The sequence below is a fragment of the Molothrus ater genome, chromosome 9, assembly GCF_012460135.2.
Source record: "Molothrus ater isolate BHLD 08-10-18 breed brown headed cowbird chromosome 9, BPBGC_Mater_1.1, whole genome shotgun sequence".
Lineage (NCBI taxonomy): Eukaryota > Metazoa > Chordata > Aves > Passeriformes > Icteridae > Molothrus > Molothrus ater.
This window is the reverse complement of record NC_050486.2, coordinates 20,959,791-20,976,364: the sequence shown is the minus strand read 5'-3', so window position 1 is coordinate 20,976,364 and position 16,574 is coordinate 20,959,791. Positions and strand designations below refer to the sequence as shown.

The 16,574-nt window shown below is 50.3% G+C and overlaps 1 protein-coding gene across 3 annotated transcripts in view; it reads left to right on the top strand.

Annotated features, from left to right (window-relative positions):
• The window catches only part of ERI3 (ERI1 exoribonuclease family member 3), a 130,037-nt gene that overhangs the window by 94,632 nt on the left and 18,831 nt on the right, over positions 1-16,574 (top strand). The gene's annotated exons all lie outside the window — the stretch shown is intronic.

Genomic DNA, 16,574 nt, shown 5'->3' with positions numbered 1-16,574 from the left:
GCACCAAAGTGATATGAGGGAGACCTGGCCCAGGACACTGAGGCCATATATCTGCCTGCTGCTTAACACTGGGGATGCAGAGCTGGTACAGCAGCAGGCTGTGGTACAGGCAGGAGCTCAGATTTACTGGGCTATAGACAGGGCTGTGACTCAGGGCTGCATCACTCTTGTCTGTCTTGTTTCTCTGTGGAGCAGTAGATCACCTCTTGGAGACCAGTGGTCAGGTATTTTCTCTGCCTCCCAGCCCTTCATCCACAGTGACTTTTGAGCATTAAAGTTTGCAAGGAGGTAAGATTTACTTGGAAAAGTCACTGGCTACCTAGGCCTTAAAGAGGCTGTTTAATATTGTTTCAAGACTCTAACCATTAAACTCTCCAATCAATCCAAGTTAAGGAGATGAATTATTTAAAGCTCACCAGCTTTTAATTAGCAGGGTCCTTTTGAACTATGGATCTGGTTGCATTATTGACAGAGGTAGCATTAAAATTTGCTTCCCTGCCTGGGAGCAGATTTGCCTGGATTGTGTGCCATGTTGGGAGGCTCATGAGGAGGGAGCAGGAATTGCAGGAGTTGTGTGTGCATGTCCTGCTCCGGGGACTTGGGCTTTTTCTGGGTTTTTCAAGTAGATGCAGAGTTGGTTTCTGCCTCATCATTCCTCATTTTATGTGTGTGATGAGTTCTCTTGTTGCTGCCATCCCTTACTCCAACAAAGTGTCCCCATTCTCTGTAGTATCATCTGTCTGCTGTTGGTTTCTCCCCTTTATCTCAGTACTGTTGTCTTGCACAGGTGTGAATCCTGTGCCTGACAGAGTTCTGGGATTTGCTGTTCATGTCCCTCCTCATTCCAGTCCTTTAGGAGAGTTTTGCCAAACTCCCTCTGTGGAGGAGTTCTGCCAGTACAGCATGAGCCAGTGAGGCCCAGCACCCAAGCTCCCTTCTTGCAGCTCTCCATCCAAGTGAACCTGCCTTTCCCTTACCTCTCTCTTCTTCATGCTTTTGACTGCCCATGCATCAGGGTTGGGAGGTGCCATCCATCCCTTTCCCTGCTCAGGGCTGCCCTTCCTTTCTCTCTCTGCCTGTAAGGAGCCTTGATCCCAACACAGCCCTACTTCTCAGCTGAATAAAGGACTGCCAGCCTCTCACTGTCCACAGTGAAGCAAGGAGCTGGCTGTGGATCTGGGGATGGTCCCATGCCATCTAGAGCCTCCCTTCTCTTTCTGCTCAGCCCTGGAGTGCAGCAGTGTTTAGGGAATGTTAGGGAGCTGAGAGGAGGCTTCCTGGGTCATCTAAGGGGGGGATCAGCCTCTGATTTTCATGGCCCTTGTGGGTCACTGATGGCCAAAAATCTGCAAACCAAAGAGGACTGAGAAGGGAGCAGCAAGGAGATTTGATAGCCAGTCTCAGCAGTTTCACAGGTAGAATGAAGTGTAAGAGTGTCTGTGCAGCTCCTTTCCTGGCAGTCTGGGGAGCCTCAGCACGCTCATTCGCTTACGCAGGAATGCACAACACGGATGTTTCCCTTCAAATCTGACAGAAAAATTGCAGTGGATAGCCACTTGTTTTTGCAAACAATTTGCAAGGAATTTTGCCATCTTGCCTGATGGATTCTGTATTGCTTTGTTTCCAAATCACTCTCTGTTTCACTGTCTTAGCAGGTATCTGTTGCAAATCCCTGCACTTGACATGCTCTGGGACCAGTCCTGCTCTATGCTTCATCTTCTTTCCTTCATCGAGTTCAATATCTGCAGAGTTCAGGGTGCTTGACACCCTGCAGGGCCAAGGCCACATTCTGGATGGGAACCACCTTTAGCATCCAGTGGATGCAGGCAGGATGGGCTCATGCTGGAGTCTCCCTCCATTCCCTGAAACACACAGCTGCACATAGAGCAAGCTGCTGCACAGAGCTCATGTTCTAGCTTTTGTCTGGTTTCTGTTCCTGAGCAAGTGAGCTGCAAAGCTTATTGAGGGGCTAGAAGAGTGATTTGTGTTCCCAAATACACCAAAATGTATCTGCATGCACTTCAAATACAGCTGCCTTGGGGTGGGGTGGGTGCAGGTGTCGTGCCATTGTGTTCTTGAGAGGGAAAAGGCAAAGGAAGGGGGGAAATTTAAAGATTTCAGGATAAGGAGATGGAAAAGTCCTGCTCCAGAGGGTGAGGATGCAGGAATTCCTTGGGAGATCAGAAAGGAGTAAAAGGGGTATAAAGCCTATTCTTTCATGCCCTTTCCCAGGTTGATGTTTCAGTTCTAAGGATTCCTTCTGGGCTGAATGTGTCCCTGGAGACTAGAGAGGATATTTTAATGCAATTTCCATCTCTTCTCTAACACAGGTTAGCTATGTGTCAGCTCCAGAGTGGGCTGTAGAATCTTGGGGAGAGGAACTTCTCTTTGTCTGCTGTTTTCTTGGCCCTCAGCAAAATGAAGTTGAGTTTTGCCAAGTTACTCAGTCTTACATATATGGGGACATTGCCATTCTTAACACATGTGTTTGAGGCAGTGCTTGCCAAAAACAAGCTGCAGCTTTTACTGGGAGTCTTGGCAGGCAAAGACCAGCATTCACAGGCTCCACACCAGTGGAGCTGGGTACCTGTGTTAGGGTCTCTCTGCTGGGAGTCAGACACTCATACAAATCAGAAGGATTAAAATCTCGGGTTTTAGTTGTGATTTAAATCAGACCGCAGATCACCTACATTCAGAAATTGATTTTCTTCTGGTTTTGTTTTTTTTTAAATGTGTTTCCCTGAAAAAAAGGTCAAATTTTACTGAACAGCACCTATCAAACCAAGTGCAGCTTTCTTTACTACTGCCCAGTTGTTAAATCTGGTTATTCTTTTACTCATCCAATAGTCTATTTTTGCTACATTTATTTTGATTGATTATGTAACATAATATGCCTTCGGTCTTAGTTTTTAAATATTTTTTACATTAGAAAAACGGTGAATTACTGTTTGTTCTTGAAGAGCTGGTGATTAAATTATTACTCATGATTGCTCTTTTAGATGAAACTGTAATGCCATGCTAAAGTACCTCAGCGGTAGTTAGAATTGATTTTATTAGGAAAATCCTCTTTCCCTTGCAAATATTCACTACAGAAGGAAACATAAATTTCAGAATACTTTTTAGGTAAAAAAAACCCCTGGTACATGAAACCAGTGGGCTGGAAGAGTGTTTCTGGAAACCAGCCTTTCAAGGTGTTAGAATGAGTGCATCTCATCCTCTCTCACCTTAGTTGGTTGGTTTGTTTGTCTTCGCTTATTATGGAAAGATAAGAGACAAACCTTTTTTATTTTCAATCCTTTGTTGTTTCTCAGCTCTGAACTAGCCAGTTCTTCAACTGAAAATACACCAAAACCAGCAAAAAATTTCCAAAACTGCAAAAGTAGCAGCTCCTACTGGGAAAGTTTTATTCTCATTTGTCAGCTCTGCTTCCCTCTCGAGTGCATTGACTGTCTTGAAAACATGACATTACTCCTTGCTACTGATCTTTTTTGAATCTAATTGAATGTAATTGAATCTTTAAATTTAGGATTTAGCACATACATTATTGTGATTTTAGATTTAGATGTAAATGTCTGGTTTGGGGTTTGTTTGGTTTTTATTTTTCTTTTTAGGGGAAAGACAGTAACTAGGCTGCTGTGCCTCTTGCTAGTGAACCCTCCTAGTACCATCCCAGGTGACCAGGAGACCTGGTCCCATAATAGCACCCATCTTGACATGGTGCCCTCACTGTTTTACAGCGGCTGTCATAACCCTGTGAGCCCTGAGCCTCTGCACAGATGGCTTCACCATCTTCCCTGTTCCACAGTTCCCTTGCCGGGGCGGTGCCATGCTCCCTCTGTGGGGGATCTCTGCCCGTGCCAAACAGAGCAGCCCCACCTGCCTGGGCAGGTCAGCAGCCCATGCAGTGAGCGACCCAGCAAGGCACTGTGCCTCCCTGGCTCCATCTCTCTCTTTTCATTTACTGATTGGAAATCTCGGAAGGTTAGGGTGTGATATTGTTCCTGATCCAGAGCATTAATTAGGCCTCGGAAAGAAGAAGAGGAATTGCGTGTTTTTAACAGTGAGGTTAATGGGATGCTCGCAGAGTAGACAGTTTTAATGAGCTTCAACTCGATGCGCAGTGAGTTTACTCTTTGTGTTAAAAGGGTCACACTGCAGTAGTTTGATGTGGATTGTCTCCTGGCCCCCAATGTCATAGGTGAGCGTCTGTCAGAGTCCAGTCAGAGCGCATTTACTTAGTGACACAATTCTAATTAACTACCTCGAGCTGCCACCGCCGCGGGGAGCCGGGGCAGCGCCTGCCAGGGTGCCCGGTGCAGCCATCCCTCTCTCTGCAGCTCTGTCTCGCTGTGCTGGACTGCTCCCCACGCCGATGCCGCAGGAGAGGGCGGCGAGGGCTGTGCTCACCAAGCGCAATGGCAGGTGACAGGCCACCCGCCCTAATGGGGCCTGGGGCTGTCAGTGCCAGCTCTCCCCCTGGAGCTTGGCGGGGGCGGATGAGGCTGTGCCTCACCCTGCAAGGTGCTGGAGGTGTGTGGTCCTGGCAGCTTGCTGGCCATATTTCCACCTGCTCTCACTCTTTCCTGTTTTCCTTTCCTGTCTTTCCTGCCTCTCCCAGCATCTGTGGGATACTCTGTCATCCTTGGTACCCACCTGCCTCCCCTGCAACACAGCAGGGAGAACAAGGCGGTGGACAGCATTTTGTGAAACTTCCGTTCATGTTTTTCACTACTTTTCGTCCCACCCCACGTGGCAGAGCCAGTCCCACCATCCTGGTCCATCCCAGGGTGTGGGACAAGCCCCAGAGAACCTTGTGCTCCCCCAGAGCAGGCATACCGCATTCTTTTTGAGCTTTTCACTTCTCAGCAGAGGTGACGCTTGCACAGCACCATCCTTCTGCTGAGGGATCCTGAGAGGGAGAGCTGAGAACGGGGCTCACTCCTGTGGAATGGGGCACTGCCCTGCACACAGTGGCCCCTGCTCAAGGCAGAAGGGGAAGGACTCTGAATTAAATAATTAAAAGAGACTTAAGTAAAAATCAACAGAAATGTCACCAAATGAGCAGTGTCATTTTAAATTAGCGCTCATAAAGGTCAGGCAGATCCAGAACAGGTGGAGCGTCTGCGTGCCTGGTGTCACAGCCAGGCGGCGTGTCCCGGCACCAGGCAGGGTGCAGGGCCCTGCACAGCCACTCGTGGGGCCATGGGCACAGGGACAGCGTGGCTGAGGGGTGAGGGGTCCTGCTGCAAGCACCGGGCCCCACATCCCTGAGGAGTGGCGGGGAGGGAGGGCTGGCCAGGGCAGCCGGTTAGAGGACGAGCAACTGTCAGAGTCCAGTCAGAGCACATTAACGCGGTGACATGATTCTAATTAACTACCGTGAGAGGTGTCACAGCTGGAAAAGCAGTGAGCAGAGACAAGCTTTTAAAAAAAGAAAAAAGCAATGTGACAGTCTTTTTTTTTTTCCTTTTTCTTTTTCTTTTCTTTCTCCTTTTTTTTATTTTTTTTTTTTTTTACTCTTGTGTGCTCTCTCCCCTCCATGTGGGAGTGGATCTAAAGATAATTAGGATGTCTGGCTGCCTGGGAACCTGAGCCGGGGCTCTTTTGCTTTCAGTCATTTAAGTTTTCGACATCTCTGTGAAGGGACTTGGTGGCGCAGTGGATTACTGCGCACCAGAGTGACAGAACACTCTTCTAATCGTAAACCCTTTTTAGAGAGGATTCTGCTCTCCCTTTTTCCCCTGGAGCAGCAGGGGGTATGTTCTGATCACTGCAGCTCTGTTCCCATACATGCTACAATGGGAAACTCAAGGTCTTTCAGCTGTTTCCTGCAGTTAACAAAGGAGGCACAGAAGAAAGAAAGGAAGGATGATTGAGTGTTTGTGTTGACTGCACTCACCCCTCCATCCTACCCTGCCAAAAGTTGGTCATGTGCCCATCTGACCCCTGACTTTGTGACAGGAGTGTGATGGGTTTGTCACACCTTGTCCTTGGCTGAGGGCTCGAGGTCCCCAGAGAGCAGCCTTTGGAGGAAGTGTGATGGCTGCAGGGACTTCAACTGCCTGAGAAAAGTCAGGGTGCTTCCATGTGCTTCTCCCAGCCCCCAGGCAGGCAGTGGCAGTGCCTGCTCCCTGGAGATGTGTGGAAGGTATACTCAAGTCCCTCTCTTGTGGCTGGAAGCAGTTGTTTGCAGCACCAGGGTTAGACTGAAGATTTAAGAGGGATTTCTGGATTGTTTGCTGTGCTGCAGTGCCTGCGAGGCCCAGCTGCAAACCGGGGCAAGTCTGTCTCAAGCCTCAGATCTGGCTGATCCCCAGCAGGACGGTATTGCTGTCATCTTGGAGCTGCCCTTTGGCACAGCAGCGGCTCTACTCTTTCCTCTGGCTTCTGGTTTTAGGAGTAGTGGTGGGGACTGTCTCCCTTGGCAAGATTTGCTGTCCTTCCCTTCCTCCCTTCCACCCATGCCAGTTGTGATTCTCAGCCCAACACCTGGCCCAATTTCTGTCCCCAGTGATAGATGAGAAACCTTTCAAATATAGTTTCATATCACTCTCAACGTTTGTAGTGGGAGCACTGGGAGAGGCTGATGGTTTGTATTATTTGTATTATGTCTGCTCTGTTTTAGTAATCAGCCAGTCCCAAAACCAGGAGTGTGCAAACCTGAACTGATCTGTGCTGTAATGACCCTTACACTGCCTTGTACCCATCACACTCCTGGCTGTTTGTCCAGTCTTTTTAGTTGTCTGTGGCTGAGCCTTGCAAAATATTCCCCTCACACACTACTGGAACAACCCTTGCACTGCCCAAGCCCTGTCCAATATTGTGCTGGGCAGGTAGAACAACTTTGCTGGCATTTGTTCTTCTGCCCCTGTAACAGACAGCACTTCCCAAGCACCGTGATGCACCCTCTGACACAGTGAGATGTGTTAGGTGAGAAGCCCTGGAAGATCATTAACTTTCTACAGAGCTTTTTCTGTAGAAAGTAGCAATGTAAAACACCGAGTGACATTTTGATTTCCTGTAGATTCTTTTGGTGCCTTGGTGTCTCTGCAATATGTCCCAGACGAGGCTAAATGGTGGCGTGTCTTCCCTTACCTGTGAGGAGAGGAAGAGTTTCCTGTTAATGAACATAAACATCTCAGTTAAGGGCACAGATTGCCTGCCTTGCTCCACCCTGGACTTTGGTGGAGGGTGTCTTTTAATGTCCTACTGTCCTGCAACAGCAGTGTCCCCAAATTTGCCTTTACATGACTGCATCCCAGGAGGGTCACAGGCATGCTGCTGTCCCTCTCAGGTTAGTCCTTGTCTCCAGAGTTTGAGCATCTACATTGTCCCCTCTCTGTCCTCCCTAGAATGTACAGGGCTGGTGAGCACTGTGGTCTGCCATTGTGAGGAAGAGAGACTCCTGCCCAAGTTTTAGTAAGGATCTGCCTTTAAGGAGAGCAATGGCAGAGGTGCAGAGGGAAGGCTGTGTCAGCAAGGGATGCCAGGTTTAGAGCTGCCCCGCTTCACCTAATGAGAACCGATTGCAAGGTGCAGGAGGGCAGGGGGTAGCAGTCAGCCAGAGAGACTCCACTGCAATTTAACAAGTTTTCATTCCCCTGAGTTCCCTGATAAGACCCCCCTCGAAGTCTGTACAGGAATTCATATGAATAGGATAATTAGGATATTTCAAAGCTGCGACCCTCAGAGGAGTCCTTGGATTAATCTGTTTTTTCGCTTAAAGACATCTGTAACTACAATCTTTGTTTCTCTCCTCTTCTTCTCCCCCTCCTTCTTTTCCCTTCTTGTCTGTCTCTGTATCTCCTGTCAAACCGTGGCAGACGTAAATGACAAAGAAATCAGAAAGAGAGATCAATGCAGTCCAAATTAGCACTTGGAGATAGACTGTGCTGGAGATGTCAGAGCCTGACCCCAGTTGATCTGCCAGCCTCCACTGGTGATATTATGCAAATTGCATCCATCTGGCAGAGCCCAGTAAAGGACTAATGGGGCAGGGAGGGGGCCAGGACCACGCACCTTTGGGAAGAGGAGAGAGATGGGGGTCTTTGGGGAGGGGGGTTCATGATCCACAGGGGAGATAAAGTACTGCGTTGGCTTCCTTTGCACTCCTGGGTGGATTAAAAGCCAAACTCCAGATAAGAGATAACCAAACTTCATTTTGGTTTTTATTTTATTCCTTATTGCTCCCCCACGCAACCTAGTACCAAAAAGAAGGGGGGAAAAAAAGGTGGTTCTTGGTGCTCGTTTCCTGCACGTCATTATCACTAATGGCAGTTTGAGGGGAGAGACAAAGTCAGGGAAAGAAAGCAAAAAAAAAAAAAGCTGGCTGCTTAAAAGACTGTTGTAATAGGAGCATGGATAATAGAAATCTCAAATTACGGTGATCGCCTTGTTAAGAAGTTTGAAAATACAGCCAGATTGTCTTTAATGAGAGAAATATGGCTGTTAGTTAGTGAAGGAGGAGGGAATGGACCTTGTTTCAAGATCTATAGCTCGCCCATCAAAGAGGCACTGTCTGTTTCATTTCAAAATCCTGCTCCTCTGCCTGATATTAAAAATAGTTGTTAAAGGCTTTGACTAGCAAGACGATTCTCTTTGACTTCCTACTCTCTTTCCACCTCCCCCAAAAGACTTGGCTAAGATAACTTCTGCTTTTAAAAAACAGCTAAGCAAGGAAAGAAAGAAAGAAAGAAAGACGAAAGTTTTGGGGGCTGCAGGATGATACTGCCCCTGGCACTCCAGGGTGCCTGGAGCCTTAAGCCTGAGCACTGCCAGCACCGTGGCCATTGCCACCATGGCAGAGGGGAGCCTCCTCCATGCCATGTGCTGCTGTGCCAGGATGAGCGCTGAGATGTGGTAGACACCACTGCCTTCCTCTTGGGAGCCCTGACCCAGGCACAGGGCAGCAGTGGCTTTTTTGGCATCTGGACCCTCATTAAGTGCCATGATGCTTCTTTCCTTTGCTCTACCCCGAGCCTGAGAAGTGGCACCAGGCCAGGGTTGAGGATGCAGAGAAGAGCTCTGACAGAAGCCAGGTCTGGCAGCTGCCCTCCACCCCCGCCTCTTGTGAAGAGCTAAGGGGCACCTCTGTGCTGTTAGGCTCTGACCCGTAACTCCTGCCTCGCTGTGGTGCTGACAGTCCCCTCTTCATTCTCCCCTGATATCAAAGGATCACATTAATTGGTTTCAGGATCGTGGCCCCATGTCCTGAGCGGCCTGTTTAAGATAACGAACTCAGAGTGTGTTAATAGCTGCTATAGCTCAGCAGAGGATCTAGGGACAAGGCCTGGATGAGGAAGATGCTGCTGGGTGGGGAAGATGGGCATTGACACATAAAAGTCTATCCAATACTATGTTTTTCCCTCACTCCCAAGTTGCTAACATTTTGAAATCCCAGGGCAAAGGGGCACTGGCCAGAGGGGAGAGCTGCACCAGCCAAACTGTTGCCCTTTCCCAGCGTGGCCCTGCTCTTTTCATGGGTCTGCAGTGGGATCAGAGGTGATCTGCTCATATCCTCCATAGATTGAGACTCTTCCCAAAGGCAAAGCTGCCACTGCACAGGATGATCCCAGCTGTGCCGTTAATCACCCGAGTTCTGGCTTGTTCCTGATTCTGCAGGAGAGACCCGCAGTGGGCTGCCCCACGATGACAGTGTTTCCATCTGCTCCTGAGAGTCATGAGCAATCCTGCTCCAGCTTGGGTGGGAGCTGCATTCTTCTAACACAGAAGAGCCCAAGCAGCTTCTCCCAGCCTGGGCTCTGAACTGGGCTGCGAGTGTACAGGACCTGGAGGGGAGGCCGGAGGGGAGGGTCATGGTCACTGCTAAGGGTGGGTGTACTAGTCCATGCTGCTGGGACCAAGATTCCATGTTCAGTAATGTAGTCTGACATGTCTGTCCTGTGTGCTTGGAGGTCTCTGAAGAGATGGCATGAAGGAGGGGCTCAAGAGCTCCTATGAGTTTTTGGCAGGTTGATGGCCCAAGGATGTAGCAGAATCAGCTGGCTGGGCTGTCACGCGGGGTGGGCTGCAGAGCTGTCCTTCCTATCCCTTCATGGCACAGAGCTGATCTTTAACCATGGAATACCCCTACCCAGAGATGTGATCCAAACCCCACAGTGATGGAGAGTGCCTGGTAGTCCTGGGTCACTTTTCCCACTATAATTAGCCTCATTGTTAATTACTTGCAGGCATGTGATGTGCAGGAGTAGCATCCATGCAGCCAGAGGGGCTGCCTCTGCACAGACCCTCCTGCAGTGCACCAACCCTGCACTGCTCTTTGTCTCCTGCCCACCTCAGCAGCAGGCATGGCACTGGTGCTGCTGGTTGCCTTGGCTTCCCAAGGCATGCATCTCCCTGCCTGCTGCCACCTCTCAGCCAGGCCCCAGAGGGAAGGGGATCTGTGCCCTGGCACTGCTACCACAGGAGCCTTTCCCCAGGGGCTCTGTGGATGGGGTGAGCCTGCAGACAGCAGGACCCCCTGCCCTTTGCCCTAAGGAGGGGCACAGCAGCACCACCTTACCAGGAAGCCCACTCCAGCCCTTAGCTGCCAGCTGCTGAGTGCTGGGGGTGTCTGGGCCAGGTCCCCTCTCCCGTGCTGTATGTTTTCAGCAAGAGCCACTGATTTGGCTCTGTGTGCATGCCCAAGAATCTTAGGGCTTGGTAGCTGGGTCATCTCCAGCACCCACAAAGCCCCCTGCTCATGCTCTCCCCCTCTGAAAGTACATACATAACAGCTGAGAGAGGCAGAAGGGGAGAGAAAAGGAGAGACGCCAGCTTTGCCTCCACGCTCCCATCCAGAGCAATCTCCTAATGAGAAGAATATGGCTGCTAGTTAGCAGAGGGGTGTGTCCTGTAGGCTAAAATGAGATAGTTACACTGCACTGATTGAAGGTTGAGGTTAGAGGGCAGCACAATTATGTTCAGGAGATTCAAGGGCTCTGTTTGATGCAGCAGTTCTAAGCTCCCAGCCAGTGTCAGTAGTTTAGCTCAGGGTTTCTTTTTTTTTTTTTTTTTTTTTTTTTTTTTTTTTTTTTTTGTGGGCTAAAGACAGGAAGGATAAAAACTATGGGAATGAGTTGTTTCTATTATTATAAAGTGGTGTGAGTTTTCTTTTTTCTAAACCACCAGTTCACCCCCCTTTTGCTTAACTGTTTCCTGATCATTATATTTTAAGCTGTTCAGAGGGAAGAAGAGCGCATCCCTTTCCCCCTGGAGAGCAGCTCTGAATTTCCCCCAGACAGGGAACGTGATTTTCTGTGTCCACTTCTGCTCAGTTCACTGACTACGGATCAGGAAAGCAATTAGCAGTTCAAATTATGCCAGCACCAAATTCTTTGTCTCAAAATCATGGGTTAAGAGTTGCAAAAGAACCTTAATTGTCTGGTGCTGAACTAGATGTTTTTTTCTGAAAGCATTTCCAGTGCTTTGGGCTGTTTGTGGGGGGAGCCTCTTGTGTTTTGAATACTGTGGATCCTTTTGCCAGAGCCTGCAGCGGTGTTCAGGCACTGCAGCAGCATCTCTGGCCTCTTCAGCCTGTCTCCCATCATCAGGCTAGCTGCCTTGCAAGCAGCCATGCATCCATCTCAAGATGATCCTGGTCACTGTCATCCATCTCCACTGTCCTCTAACCCATGTGTAGCTCTCTGGTCGCTGCACACAGCCTCTGCCCACCTGCATGCACTGCAGGGAGATGAGGACCAAAGGGGCTGCTGGCCTGCAGCAGCAGCACATGGCAGCCCTGTGCTGCCCATGGAAGGAGGCTGTTCCTCTCTTGGTGACAGCACCCAGCCCTGCTGGGCTGAACACGAGGTGCTGGCCTGCCCATCTCATCCACCCCATCTTCAAGGGTGGACGAAGGGATGCCTGCCCCTTTCTCTCCTTGCCTGCTCCCCAGGGCCTTTTTTGTCCCAAGCCCACACTTCACATTGCCTTTTGATCTGAGTGACAGCCTGGTTTATTTACTCTAATGGTTCTCAGTTTTAAATGTTAATTCCTCCCTGAAGAAAATGTCTTTTCAGGATGAGTTGCCCATCAGCAGAGACATGGAGGGTGTGTTGGCATCCCCAACCTCTTGCAGAGCCAGGCCTTCACCCAATGGGCAGGAGCCTGGAAGGTGATGCCCAGGGAATGCCTCAGAGTCCCTGTCCCCACTGTGGCCTGGGCTCTCCCAGGGACACCTCCTTGCTGGGCACATCTAGGTGGGACAGATTCATCCCTAGCATCGCAGTTTGTCCCTGTGCAGCCCGTTTGGCACAGTGCCACACACCACTGTCACAGCCCCCCATAATCCCAGCTGCAATTAGGGGTTGATGGATTGTCCCCAGGCCAGGGTCTCAGTACAGCCCCCTAAAAGGGACGAGGCACATGCAGAGATGGGCAGGGGCCTGCTGGGCTGCCGCCATCCAACAACAATTTCTAATCTTGATTGGAGAGGAGGGCGGTGGGCTGGGGGGGAAGAATCAGAGATAAATGTTAGCTCATTTCTTAAGTAATTAGTTACCTCCTCATCCCCATGTTGTAATTGTGAACAAGCTGTAATGTTTAATTAGTGTGTAAATGAAACCCCAATTTCATAATGGCTGCGGTGACAGCGCTAAGTGAGACAGGCACAGAAGGGGCCGCATTGTTTCAGCAGGAGATGAAGCTGTCGCCCAGCAAGCCAAGCGTCTCTGGGAGAAAATGGAAATGATAAACGAAGTGAGGCTAATTAGCAAAATCCTACAGGCCCCACTGATGGTTCTCATCAAGGGGAGGTAATGAAGCGGGCGGGCCAAGCTGAGGGGGGATTAATTGGAGCTGATTGCTGCACATACAGGCACTGTAGAGCAGTGCATGCGGGGATGCAAACTTTCCTGCTTTTCTCCTCTTGCCTTCCCCCAGGACCTAGCTGTGGGTAGAGCCTGTAGGAAAGGCACAGGTGAGAGTCTGGTTCTGGAGCAGGCAGGACACAGATGCAGAGGGGTGTTCCCTGCCTGCAGGTGTCTGGGCAGAGGCACATGGGCACCCATCCCATGTGAAGAGCAGAGTATGAAGGATCTGAAACATTGGAGAGCTGCTGCAGGGCTAGTTTATAGCACAAGGAGGATTATAGCTCTTCGTTAGCTGCCTTCAAGTCCCTCCTCCTGTGCTGACTGTATGTTGAGTGTAGACATTTGGAGAGTAAATAAAGCACCTCTGCATGATGGGTGCTAGGGAAGGGATGAGTCCTCCATGCTCCCCCTCTGGGTAAGAGTTTCTGCAGAGCTGTTACCTGTGGCACCACAGTGTGGCAACTGAGCCAGAGCTCGCTGTGGTGGGGGAACCTGGGGCATCGTGGAGCTGAACTTTATCTTTTCAAGCTGTGTATGAAATGCCCTTTCTGCAGCTGTTGGCACACAACCCTGATCACATTGCATTACTTAGTGACATTTCAGGGAGCACATGGAGCCCCGCTGCCAGTGGGCTCGGTCCCAAATGTCCCATCCCTGCTGCGGATGGGGTTCAGCTGCCTGCAGGCCAGGCTGCCCCACAACCTGCTCTTTACCTGCTGCCAACTCAATATCAGAAGTGAGCAAAAGCCTTGCCAAGCAGAAGAGAGGACAGCGATACCGCTCTGAGCTTGCATACGTTAGTCTGTCCAAGCAAGTTATTCATGGCTGCATGTGAAACCTTGGGACCATGAGCAGCTCTTTTCAGTGTCTCGTCTCCTTTTCTGACAGAAAATGAGAGAGTGAGTTGTCTGCTTGACAAGTGCCCATGCTTGGCATGTCCAGTGCCTGCCCAGAGACATTGCATCCCTTCCTCAGGGCATCTCCAAGCCCCCCGCTGCCTCTCTTGCTGAGTAATGAGAGATTTCCCTGGGCCTCCGAGGGCTCTAAAGAGGGGCTGAGCAATATTATTTATTCAGTTGTTTACAGAAGCGTTTGATCGGGAATAGTTCTTCACTGCCAGCCTGTTGTGTATTATTCATTGCAATAATCTCTGCAGATTGTGATAAACTGTAACTGCGGCGGGGCAGCGCGGAGCTGGGCTGTGCTGCCACCGCTGCCTGCTCCGGCCTCTAAAATATCGGCAGCTGCAATCATAAATCTCAATTTACAAGTGGGACTATTGCACGGGGAGTTATAGTTATACTAATGATTACTTCTCTGTCTTATTTTTCATGTTGCAACAGAGTAATAAATTTTTAAAAACAGCCTGGGCAAAGCGTCAGCAAAGGCTGTGCGTCCTCTCACACGCTGTCAGCAGAGAGGGGCATTCCTGTTCTCCAGCAGGCATCTCACTAGTGAAGAGAGCTCAGCTCCCTGCATTGTTTTCCCTGCTGAGAATGGGGACTGAGCCCTGCATTTGTCACTGACCTAGTCTTTATCAGTCAGACTTAGGAAATCCTGGGGTTTCTAAGGTGGGGATCTGATGACTGAGAGTGGAGCTGGCGTTTGAAGGGTGTATCTTATTCTTGTAGCTCACCACCCTCCCAGCAGCGGGGCTTTCCCAGGCAGAGAGTTGGAAGCTGCCTTTTTGCAGACAGTGTGCCCACAGTGTGGAAATGGGGTGATGGCTCGGATGGTCCCACCTGAAGGAAAGCCCCCCTTCCTGGAGAATAGCAAGGGTCAGAAGAAAAGGCTTTGGGTTAGAGAAACTCAGACCTTGCTCCCATCCCCATGTGGGAGCAGTGACTCAGGGACACCCAGTGGCATCCCTCCTGGAGGAGTCACCATGGGGGCACCCCCCAAAGACCAAGTCTCTTGCCCAGAAGGCAGCAGTGGGACACGGGGTTCAGTGAGCATTTCCCAAGTGTTTATCACAGCTCCGAGGTCTGTGATGTGAGGCCTCTGATGGATGCCTCCATTCACAGACTTGACATTATGATGTACAGGGAGCCTAGAGATATATAGATTTTCAAAGTGGCCACTTTGAGCATAATTATAAATATCCAGCCTCTTTACATAGTGAATTGTTGCCAGGGAAAGAAGGACCCCAGGAGCTCTGAAATTTGGCATCTAGGATTTCTTGAGAAAGGAGCCTTGGCAGAGGTTTTCCACCCATTTTGGGGCCAGGAAGGCGTGGGTGTTAAGGGATGATGCTTTTCCCATCCTGAACCCCCCTGGCAGGTCCTCCCCCATTCCTCATGGTGCTGGCAGTGTCTCTCTGTGAGGGACATCTCCAAGGCACCAGCACACTGTAATATGATTTTAACTGCTTCCGAGTGGCTGGCTCCCCTTCCAGATCACAGCACAGAGCACCAGGGGCATAACAGAGCTGGGAGCAGGTGCTCCTGGTCTCTGCGGGATCCATGGCCCCAGAGACACAACAAAGGAGAGATCTTCCCCTAGCTCATGGGTGGCTCATCTCCTTACACTAGCCCTTGGAGCATCCCAACCCACAGAGAGAGGGCTGGTGCTCAGCACAAAGAGATCAGTTTTCAGGTGAGCAAAAGATCCCCCAGCTGGATGGGTGCTGGATGCAAAACCAGCAGCTGAGACCTGGGCACCATCAGGAGCACTCCTACATGCCCTCCTTGGATTCACAGACTCCTAGAAAAAAAGGCAGCTGTCCTTTCTAGAAAACCATCTGGAAGTCCCCTTATCATGCTTTTCTCTTGCCATTTGGATGATATCAGAGCATCACCACGTCCATTGCTTGCTGGAGTGGGGTGGGTGTGCCCTGGGGAAGGTCTCTGCAGGCAGCTGTGTGCCCATCCCTGTGTGTGACTGTCTAGGCTCAAACAGCCACCGGTTTGAGCCTTCCCCACCCTGGGACTGGGGCATGCTGGAATATTGCAGGGAAAAATTAAGAGAATGTTTGAGGATTTGTGTTCTGTTTGCGAGCAGGGTCTGGAGGAGAGAAGGTCAAAGAAGAAAATTGGAGCTGAATTTAAATCAATGGCAGGTAGAGATTAGAGCAGTGGCCCAATTAACTGCAGCAAGACAGGTGGAGGCTGGGGGAGGGCTCTAGCTCTCCAGGTTAGGATCCCTCATTGGACCCCAGTTCTGGTCCATGGAGATATGAATGAATGCCTCAGACAAAACAGGGAGCATGGCCAGGGACTTGGGATGGGGACTTTGTGCCAAGGACTTGCTGGTGGGCAATGGCTGGAGTAGCTGGAGGATGTGGATGGTAGCAGGAGACCTAGGTGGTTTGGTGTCAGATTGAATCCCACTCCCTCCTTCCTTCTCTGCACATCTTGCCAAGCTCAATCTGCCTCTCCATCCACATACCAGCTCTTTGTCCTTGTTTTCTTGTCCCAGTCCCTTCCCCCATGTGTCCTGCCATCATCTCAGCTGCTCCCACCACCAGCCCCACTAGCTCCCCATCACTGTTTCCTCCTGCTTGTCTGTGCCTTGGCTCCAGCTCTTGTTGGTGCAAGTGTTTCAATGAAACAGTTTCCTCCCTCGCACTTCCTGGGGAAGTCATCGAGCACCCGGAAAGCTGGGTCCCACTTCCCACGCAGGTGTGTAGGGTGGGTGCCAGGAGGGCTGCAGCAGCTGGAAGCAGGGGCCAGCCCTGGGATGATTGTCAGTGCACGTGCAGCTGCCCAGGGCCACACACAGCTGTCTTTGCCCAAAGTTGGCTTGATTCTAATGGGAAATCCA